An 11,848-nucleotide genomic window follows, 5' to 3' on the forward strand; every position below is an offset into this window, starting at 1 on the left:
TTGTGTTCTCCCCAACTCTGTCTCTCTGTCTCTGTCAGTGTGTCTGTGTCTGTGTCTCTCTCTGTATGCTTATGTCTCTGCCTCTGTCTCTCTCTCTCTTTCTGTCTGTCTCTGTCTCTGTCAGTTTCTGTATGTCTCTGCCTGACTCTCTGTCTCTGCTTCTGTGTCTGTCTCTGTCTCTGTCCCTCTCTGTCTCTCTGTCTGTCTCTGTCCCTCTCTGTCTCTCTTCTGTGTCTGTCTGTCTGTCTCTGTCTCTGTCCCTCTCTGTCTCTCTGTGTCTGTCTGTCTGTGTCTGTCTCTGTCTCTGTCCCTCTCTGTCTCTCTGTGTCTGTCTGTATCTCTCTCAGAGGCAGAGAGAGAATTATGACTGTGGATGTATTTCAATCAACTGGAAAACCAAAATGAGCATCTACTCATTCGGATGACACGAAAAACCGAAGTTCCCGTGTGCAGCACGCACTTGGCGCACTGAAAAAGAACTCATGGCAACAAAAGAAATGTCCTTTCGTAAAATTCCGTAGAAGAAATCCACTCGGACAGGTACACATAAATCTACACATGCACTCAAGCGCTGACCGAGTGCATTGGGTTGTACTGTTGGTCAGGCATCTTCCTAGTAGATGTGGTGTAGCGTATGTGGATGTGTCCGAACGTAAACTCAAACTGATCTGGATATTCATCTGAGAGAGGCAGACGTACAGACAGGAAAGAGGTAGAAATGAAACACTCATCCAGTTGTCCCGAAAGGACAGATTCATGCCACGGGTCTCTGCAGTGGACACAACAACGACGCACGACCCCTTCAACCAATTAACCAAACCACACGGGGACATCTGCCCTGTATAAGGTATGGTAATACTGGCGGGTGTTGTACAAACCAGACAGACTTTTGACTGCTTTCCCCTTCCTGCCGCCAGGATCGTCAGCTGTATGATTGGCGGACCGTCTGGAGAGGTGATTACTTGGAAACGAGAACGGAAATCCTGTCAGGCCTCATGTAAATGAGGACGGGGACAAAGACTTACACAGCCATGCACGTGCCTGAATGGATGACCGCTGGGAACGACGGACTTTGTGAAAGAAAGCCAACAAAGAAGAAATCGATACTGTCCTGCCCCTGGTGACTGGTGCTTTATGGCCCCTTCGCGTTGCCCAAAATGTGGACAAACCATCCGACTTGGAAAGTGAAATTATCCTCTGTGTGGGATCCAGCAGCTTCAGAGCAGACGGAGCTTGGTTCTCATAAAACGCAACACTTATGAGTGGATTTAAGCTAACAGTTCAGTTCAGTTCAGTTCAGTTACTCAAGGAGGTGTCACTGCGTTCGGGCAAATCCATATATGCTATACTACATCTGCCAAGCAGATGCCTGACCAGCAGAGTAACCCAACGCGCTTAGTCAAGCCTTGAGGGGGAAAATGGATATATCACTAAAAAAAAGAAAAAAAAAAAAAAGAAAGAAAAAGTAAGCAGATGCATAATGAAATAAAATACAATGCGGAAACAAAAATATAAATTGATAAGTAAATGAATAAATGAATAAAAAAAAACAAATAAAATAAAAAGACAATAATGATATTAAATAAACAGATAAGCAAATAAATATAACAATATAACAACTCACTGCTTACTGAATTAAAAACAGCACTGTTTGTTGTTGTTTCTTTTAACTCTCTCCATACGAACGGCGAAAGAGACGACGTTAACAGCGTTTCACCCCAATTACCATCATCAAAATATTGCAGTCGGAAGGCTCTTATACTGAAGATGTAAATGTTGACAAAGAAAACCACAATTCTGACGACGGAAGCTAAAGGTTGGGTCATTCAGACACCCACTGGACATCCGAGGGGTCTGTGTAGAGGAGAAGAGAGGACTGGCCGTACTGAGTAAGTTAATGTGTGGAAAAAGTACCACTCATCCTTTCTTGCACTTCCCGCTACACCATACAACGCACTGGTTAAATCAAAAATAAATAAACACTGATATACCGGTATTAACATCAGAGGAGTGTACGTATGAAACCGCCACAGATTTCTCAAGTGTTCTACATTTCGCCATCCAGAACCACAATGGAAACAGCCGAGTTCAATACCCTGCAGACTGTTGTCCTTTTGATCTAGATTTTAAGTGCAGGGGTCTTTGCGTTTGTGGAGTGGTGTCCTAAGAATCACAATGCTTTTTTTGCATTTGCTTTTGTAGTCGCCACACATACACATTTCTCAACCAGTTAAGCTCAGTTTTCTCCACACTTGACTGTTTTCAAAATCTACTCGGTTTTAGGCTGACTTGTAAATGGGTTCATTGCCGGTCTGAGGAATTATAGCCATTAGCAAATACACAGCAGTTGTCAGGGTGAAAGGCGAACTAAGTAATACTTTTCATTCTTAGTGTAGGGATCATGGATCAAAGTAGCAGTAAATGACGGGCTGGTGCTGTACCGGTCGGTTTGTTTTAAATTTTCATTATTATTATTGTTTTTTTTAATCTACAGAATTAGTGCTTTTGTCCTACAGATCCCCCAAACAGCGAAAGAACAATCAACATTTGATTATGGTCGCTATATGGATGGAAGGAAGGAAGGAAGGAAGAACGTCCAGTATAGATTTCATCCATAGCGTTTGCTGTCAAGTCCCTGTCAGGGCTGATTGAATGAAGGCTGCGAGATGCGATTCTGTTTGGTATTTAAAGCTAAAGGGTACGCAAGTTACTCATTCAAATCCATAGTTCACAAACCGATAGCTTACACATTCGCAAGGCAAGCAAACTGAGAATACAAAAACTAAATGAGATCCAAACAACAACAGAACAAAGAAAAGAAACAAACCAACACACACAAAACACATCCTATCTCCCAGACTGTGAGAATTTCCCACACCTCGGTGGTGGAGTAAATGAAAGCACATTTTTTTTTTACTCCAAACTTCCAAGGCAGATAGGGAACTGGTTTTAAAACTCGGGGATGGGAAGGAATAGGGGATAGAGGAAGGAAGGGGGGATAGAGGAAGGAAAGGGGGATAGAGGAAGGAAGGGGGGATAGAGGAAGAAAAGGGGGATAGAGGAAAGAAGGGGATGGAAAGGAAGGGGGTAGAGGAAGAAAGAGTGGGGGATAGTGGAAGGAAGGGGGATAGAGGAAAGAAGGGGGATAGCGGAAAGAAAGGGGGTAGAGGAAGGAAAGAGGGATAGAGGAAGGAAGGGGGTGGGAAGGAAGGGGGATAGAGGAAGAAAATGGGGATAGAGGAAGGAAGGGGGGATAGAGGAAGGAAGGGGGTAGAGGAAGGAAATGGGGATAGAGGAAGAAAAGGGGGGTAGGGGAAGGAAGGGGGTAGAGGAAGAAAGAGTGGGGGATAGTGGAAGGAAGGGGGATAGCGGAAAGAAAGGGGGTAGAGGAAGGAAAGGGGGGATAGTGGAAGGAAGGGGGATAGAGGAAAGAAGGGGGATAGAGGAAAGAAGAGGGATAGAGGAAAGAAAGGGACATAGAGGAAGGAAGGGGGTGGGAAAGAAGGGGGATGGGGAGGAAGGGGTAGAGGAAGGAAAGGGGGGATAGCGGAAAGAAAGGGGATAGAGGAAGGAAAGGGGGATATAGAAAGGAAGGGGGGTAGAGGAAGGAAAGGGGGGGTGGAGGAAAGAAAGGGGGGGGGGAGATAGACGAAAGAAGGGGGGGGGTAGAGGAAGGAAAGGGGAATAGAGGAAGGAAAGGGGGATATAGAAAGGAAGGGGGGGAAGAGGAAGGAAAGGGGGGGGGGAAGAAGGGGGAGATAGACGAAAGAAGGGGGGGGGGGGTAGAGGAAGGAGGCGAAGGGGAGGGGAGGGGAGGGAAGGGAGGACACAGATGCAGCAAATGGCCCAGTGGCTATGCACTCAACCAGGAAGCGAAAGCAAATAGATATCTGCCCACGGGGTTCGGGTTCCACATTCAAACCGGGCAGGATTTTCACACCACCATCACCCTCCCTAGACCTTCAGTGGCGCGGTGGTATGACGGCTATTCTTTGGGATGAGAAGATAACCCCGAGATCCCGTGTGCAGCAAGCACGCAGGTAAAAGACCCAACGGCAACAAAAGGGTTAATCCTGGTATAATGATGTTGAAATTTTCACTTTCGTAGTAAAACAAATACACCTGTAGACAGATTTTTTTTTTTTTTTTTTTTTTAGTGAAGGGGCGCTGAGCTGAGAAAGCAGCTGGAACTGAACACAGAAGTTGTTGTGACGAAAACGTAATACAAAATAATGCAATATAACACAGTACAGTACAGTACAGTACAGTATCAGTATCAATAGCTCAAGGAGGCGTCACTGCGTTTGGTCAAATCCGTATACGCTACACCACATCTGCCAAGCAGATGCCTGACCAGCAGCGTAACCCAACGCGCTTAGTCAGGCCTTGAGAAAAAATAATAAAAATAAAATAAAATAAAATAAAATAAAACAACAACAACAACAAACACTACAATACAATACGATGCAATACAATGCAATACAATAATATACCGTACAATATAATATAATACAATATAATACAAACGAACCCAGTCAGCATCAACTGACAGTGAACTGACTGTGATGGCGCGTGTTCAGTTGGTGCAGGAAATGTAACATCACAGATCCCCTTTCTCTTCTCCACCCCCACCCCACCCCTACCCCCTCCGTCACGTTATACCCGACGTGGCTTGCAGGTAAGCCTCTCTTTAATCTTTTCCCCTTCGCCCATGTACACACACACACACACACACACACACACACACACACAGAGGAGAAAAAAAGGGTGGGGGTGGAGGGAGAGATAATTTCAGCTTCAAGGTGTCAAAGCATGAGCATGGATTTGGTTTTCGTATCTTTCACGTTCCCTTTAAGTTTGGCTGTGTTTATGTTTTTATTTCCGTTTCTCTTTGTCCGGTTTTCGTCCATTCTCTTTTTTTTTTTTTACTCTCTCTCTCTCTCTCTCTCTCTCTCTCACACACACACACACACACACACACACACACACACACACACACACAGAGACGATGCTGCTTTTGAAGTTAGGACGACACACACACACACACACACACACACACACACACACACACACACACACACACAGATGGAGAGAGAGAGAGAGAGAGCATACAAAGAAACAGAAATAGAGACACACATAGAGAACATAGGTATTTTGCACATGTTCTTTTTCTTGTATTACAATGACAAGGTTTCATAATTCGCAAAGCATTTTTTTTTTCTTTTGTGTCAGCCTCGCCACAAAAAACGTTTTCTCCAACTGAACATAACGTTTTTTCGCCCGAACTCAAAGTACACCCGTAGGAATAATATCATTCCAAATCCAGGGAACAGTTTATGAGCATTTTGCGTGCGCGGTTTTTGCAGTTGGCAATAAGTTGAATAACTATGCAAAGCGTACGGTTAGGTTTGACATCGCACAATAACGATCTGTCCGATCCTTTCAAAATGCACGTGCAACACAAATAATGACAGGCTGCCACTGACGACCTCCGCAGACGACTGGTGGATGCTTTCTTTTCGGATACTTTGCACGCAATCCAGCATTGTGGGGGCTAGTTTACGGGTTATAGAGGTGACAAGCCACAAGAGGAGTATTGGTTTAGTGGTAACGCGTCCGCCTCGGTAGCAAGAGAATCTAAGCACACGTGTTCGAATCCCACTTGTGACACTATTTTCTTCTCCTCCAAAAGATATTGAGTAGTGATCTCGACGCGGTCATGAGACGATAAACCGAGGTTCCATGCGTATGCAGCATGCACGTTGAAGCACGTAAAAGATCCAACGGCAACAAAGGGGTTGTCGTCGGCAAAAAAAAAGAAAGAAAAAAAAAAGAAAAAAGAAAGAAAAACCCACTTCAGCAGAAAAACGAACACATTTCCAAGCAGATTAACTCTTTCCATACGAACGGCGAAAGAGACGACGTTAACAGCGTTTCACTCCAATTACCATCATCAAAATATTGCAAGCGGAAGGCTCTTATACTGAAGAGGTGAATGTTGACAAAGAATACGACAAGTCTGACGACGGAAGCTAAAGGTTGAGTCATTCAGACACCCACTGGACATCCGAGGGGTCTATGTAGAGAAGAGAGGACTGGCCGTACTGAGTGAGTTAATATTGAACCAAATGAACTGCGCTCTCGCTGTAGCGACGTACTCTTCCTGGGAAGAGCAGCCAGAAGTTCACACAGAGAAATCTGTTGTGAGAAAGAAGCAATATACAATACAATACAATACAATACAATACAATACAATACAATACAATCCGTAGCTACGGGCTCTGCTAACCATAACTTAAAAACAGCACTGTAAAAAGTTATATTGCGTGTGTATGTGTGTGTGTGTGTGTGTGTGTGCGCGCGCGCGTGTGAGTGTGTGTACGTGCGCGCGCTCGCGTTTTCTGAGTCTTTCTTACTTCACAAGCAGCATCGTCATAAATTTTCGGGGGTTTAGGTGTCCTCTTTCTCTCCTCACTCTACTCTGTGCATGTCTCCCGTTTTTCATTCGCCTGTGTTGATCCTGAATGGGATGCAGTTGGTGCGTGTGAGCGTGCGTCTCTCTCTCTCTCTCTCTCTCTCTCTCTCTCTCTCTCTCTGTCTGTCTCTGTTTCAGACACTGTCTCCATATACATACTCGCAAATCGCACGTATAGTGCACACACACAGACACATAGAAACACACACACACTCACACACACACACATGCACGCACGCACTCTCTCGCACGCTAAGCACACTAATTTTTACACACTGAAAAAGAAAAACAATTATATATATATATATATATATATATATATATATATATATATATATATATATAAACAACTACCTACATCTTCAGTCTTTCTCCAGACTTGCTTGTGAAACTGAAGCACTGATGCTACTCTGAAGCCAATTGCGTTGCTTGGTTCTAACTTTTTGACAGTGACACGTGACTAAATGCCTACGTTGACCGAACTACGCCATTGGTCAGTTCCATGCTACACACAGTTAGTAACGGGTTACGACCATACTAGGCTCTTCCGTCCGAGCACAATGCAACTGGCTACAGGCTGGACCGTACAAAATCATGGCGTTACAGACATGAATAAGAAAAAAAAAAAAAATAGAAAGCGGTTCATGTAGAACGAAAATGTACTCTGTCCTTCCCATGGTAAAAGAGACGCCACCTCTCTAACCTCACAGAGAGAGAGACAGAGACAGACAGACAGACAGAATGAGAGAGGGGGAGGAGAGAGGGAGAGAGAGACAGAGACAGACAGACAGACAGACAGAATGAGAGAGGGGAGGGGAGAGGGAGAGAGACAGGCAGACAGACAGACAAACAGACAGACGGACAGACAGACAGAATGAGAGAGGGGGAGGGGAGAAGGAAAGAGAGACAGAGACAGACAGAATGAGAGAGGGGAGAGAGGGAGAGACAGACAGACAGACAGACAGACAGAATGAGAAAGGGGGAGGGGAGAGGGAGACAGAGACAGACAGACAGACAGAATGAGAGGGGGGGAGGGGAGAGACAGACAGACAGACAGAGAGAGAGACAGACAGACAGAATGAGAGAGGGGGAGGGGAGAGGGGGAGAGACAGGCAGACAGACAGACAGACAGACAGACAGACAGACAGAATGAGAAAGGGGGAGGAAAGAGGGAGACAGAGACAGACAGACAGAATGAGAGAGGGGGAGAGAGGGAGAGAGACAGACAGACAGAGACAGACAGACAGACGGACGGACGGACGGAAAGACAGACAGACAGAGAGCAAAATACAAAATCACGGCGTTACAGACATGAATAAGAAAAAAAAAGAAAAGAAAAAAAGAAAGCAAGCAGTTCATGTAGAACGAAAATGTACTGTCCTTCCCATGGTAAAAGAGACGCCACATCTCTAACCTCACAGAGAGAGAGACAGAGACAGACAGACAGACAGAATGAGAGAGGGGGAGGAGAGAGGGAGAGACAGGCAGACGGACGGACAAACAGACAGAATGAGAGAGGGAGAGAGAGGGAGAGAGAGACAGACAGACAGAGAGACAGACTGAACAGACGGACGGACAGACAGACAGAATGAGAGAGGGGGAGGAGAGAGGGAGAGAGAGACAGAGACAGACAGACAGACAGACAGAATGAGAGAGGGGGAGGGGAGAGGGAGAGAGACAGGCAGACAGACAGACAAACAGACGGACGGACAGACAGACAGAATGAGAGAGGGGGAGGGGAGAAGGAAAGAGAGACAGAGACAGACAGAATGAGAGAGGGGGAGAGAGGGAGAGACAGGCAGACAGACAGACGGACAGAATGAGAGAGGGGGAGGGGAGAGAGGCACAGACAGAGACAGAGACAGAAAGACAGACAGGGGGGAACAGACGCAGACAAAGCCAAAGACATCGACAGAGACAGAGTCAGAAACACAGACGAAGACAGACAGACGGACAGTCAGTCAGGAAAAGAAAAAAGCCAAGGAAAGCCTGTAAAAGAGACAGGAGATTGTATGGGGGCTGTCAAGCCCTGGGCAATGTGTGTCAGGGAAATATGTTGCAGGGAAAAATGCCACGACTGGAGACTGTCCTCCGTCGCATCATTCATATTTGATGACCCCTCCCTCAGCCACCTGGTCCCTAAGACTGCGTCTCTCGCTATCTATCTCACTCTCTCTCTCTCTCTCTTTCTTTCTATCTGTCTCCCACTCTCTCTTCTCTCTCTCACTTTCTCTCTCTCACATTCCCCTCTCACTCTCTTTCTCTCTCACTTTCTCTCTCTCACACACTCTCTCCCTCACTCTCTGTCTTTCTCACACACACACTCTCTCTCTCTCTTTCTTTCTCTCTCTCGCTCTTTCTCTCTCTCCCTCTCTTTCACTCTCTCTGTCTCTCACTCTCTCTCTCTCTCTCGCACACACTCTCTTTCTCTCTCTCTCACTCTCTCACACACTCTCTCTCTCACTCTCTCTCTCACACACACACGCACTCTCATGCACACACACACACACACACACACTCTCTCTCTCTCTCTCTCTCTCACACACTCACACACACACACACACACACACACACACACACACACACACACGACACACACACACACACACGCACGCACGACACACACACACACACACACACACACATACTCTCTCTCTCTCTGTGTCTCTCCCTCTCTCTCTACCCTTTTTTCTTCCCCCACCCCCTTTTTTGTAGATCTTCACATGACTATCTCATCAGACGAAAACAACATCAACGACAAAATAATAAAATACATACATGCATACATAAAAAAACATACATACATACGTATACACATATATACATACATACGTACACTCATATATACATACATAAGAGAATGAATAACTATTATTTTTAAAAGATAAAGAAAGAAAGAGGAATCAATCATACACACGTGGAGGGTTGGTCTGGTGGTAACGCGAGAGAATCTGAGCGCATAGGTTCGAATCCCACAGTTGCCAGTATCTTCTCCCCCTCCACTAGACCTTGAGTGGTGGTCTGGACGCTGGTCATTCGGATGGACGAGAAACCGAGGTTTCGTGTGCAGCATGCACTTAGCACATGTAAAAGAACCAACGGCAACAAAAGAGCTGTCCCTGGTATAAGTGCATAAATAATCCATTTCGATAGGAAAACAAAATAAAATTGCAGGCAGATTTTTTTTTTTTTTTAATTAATGGGTGGCGCTCTCAGTGTAGCGACGCGCTCTCCCTGGGGAGAGCAGTCCGAACTTCACACAGAGAAACCTGTTGTGACAAAAAGGGTAATACAATACAATGCAATATATACAGTACAGTACAATACCTTCTATGTCTGTATGTTTTCACATCTATGAACAATTTCTTGAAAAATTTATTATATTTGTATTTGTATTTCTTTTTATCACAACAGATTTCTCTGTGTGAAATTCGGGCTGCTCTCCCCAGGGAGAGTGCGTCTCTACACTACAGCGCCACCCGTTTTTTGTTTGTTTGTTTGTTTTTTTGTTTTTTTTCGTGCGTGCAGTTTCATTTGTTTTTCCTATCGAAATGGATTTTTCTACAGAATTTTGCCAGGAACAACCCTTTTGTTGCCGTGAGTTCTTTTACGTTCGCTAAGTGCATGCTGCACACGGGACCTGAGTTTATCGTCTCATCCGAATGACTAGCGTTCAGACCACCACTCAAGGTCTAGTGGAGGGGGAGAAAATATCGGCAGCTGAGCCTTGATTCGAACCAGCGCGCTCAGATTCTCTCGCTTCCTAGGCGGACGCGTTACCTCTAGGCCATCACTCTACTTATCTCCTGTGCGTGTATGCAGGTTGTACCTCCATACAACACAAGTTGAAAGTAACAAGACAACTGTGTGAACCTTTCACACAGATATATGAAATTAATAAATGCATGAATTAGCAATTTAAAAAAAAAAAGAGGCATAAATGGGATGACCTACAAACACATTTGTAGCGAAAAACACAGGGGAATATTCTCAAATAAAAACAGTTCACCGCCGCACGCCAAGCTTTCCAATTATATTGCACGAATGAGTCACACCAGTTATCTAATACACCAATGCCGAATGGCCAATTGTTGTCCACATAAGGGCAAGGTACCTTCGCTTTTTCGCATAAAAGTTCACGTTCTTTTTGACACCAAAGCCAGGTTTTTGGTAAAAGTTTAAAGGCGTGAAGATTCTCCAAGTGGTAATTAGCGTTAAGTGATGAGAAGGATTTTGTTAAATTAATAAATAAGGAGAAGGGTTTAGTTGTAGTTCTAAGATGAAAAGTCTGTCTAAGAAGTAATTGCGTAAAGACTCTCTTAGAGATGGGTTTAGTTAAAGTTTTAAGGCGTGAAGAATCTCTAAGTAGTAATTAGCGTTAAATCATGAGAAGGGTTTAGTTAAAGTTTTAAGGCGTGAAGACTCTCTGAGTAGTAATTAGCGTTTAGTAATGAGAAGGGTTTAGTTAACGTTTAGAGGCGTGAAGGCTCTCCAGAATCTAATTAATGTTAATAAATCAGCAGGTGGTCCGCTGTGCCACTGCGGATCCATGCGATGAAATTCGCGCGGAGGTCAATTTTCTGACGTAAATAGTCTCATGCAGAGAGGGCTGAAGCTTTGACAGAGAGAAAACAAAATCGTCGCAAACATTCATCATCAGTGGGCAAAACTTGGTAAAATACTACTACTACTACTACTACTAACACTACTACTACTACTACTAACAAACCTGCTTGTTATACAATGCTTGTAATCCTGTGAAAAGATGGATGGATATAAACGACGTCACCGCTACAGAATTCTATTCCATGGACAGTGCAACAACCACTGTTCATGTCACCTTGTGAATGGAATAAAAGATTGAATCAAGAAATTGAGAAATAAAACAAAAACATCAATAAACATAAATATATGAAAAAAAAAAATATATATATATACAGTAACGAGTTGATAACTTTCTCTGTGTACAAGGGATACACAATTTCAAGTCAATGCTGCTTGTGCTACCAATTCAGCAAGCAAACGGGTGAATAAAAGGTACATCCAAACAAACCCAGACAATTCCTCAAAAAAAAAACCGGAAGCTCCGGGGTTTATGAAAAATAAAATGTCTATGAAAAGAAATGAAATAGAATGGAATAAGATAGATAAAACGAAAAGAAATGATACAGATCTCAATCAAATGAGACCAAAATCAAATCATTGAAAAAAATTAATAATAATAAAGAAAAGAAGAAGAAGAAAAACAACAACAACAAAAAAAAAAAAAAAAAAAAAACGAAACGCTCCTCATACCTGTTATTCTTTTCACAGCAGATCCACGCACACACGCCATCCCAATCCCTTCGCATCCCATCTCACCCGATCCGCAGC

The sequence above is a fragment of the Babylonia areolata genome, chromosome 11 (assembly GCF_041734735.1).
Source record: "Babylonia areolata isolate BAREFJ2019XMU chromosome 11, ASM4173473v1, whole genome shotgun sequence".
Classification (NCBI taxonomy): Eukaryota; Metazoa; Mollusca; class Gastropoda; order Neogastropoda; family Buccinidae; genus Babylonia; species Babylonia areolata.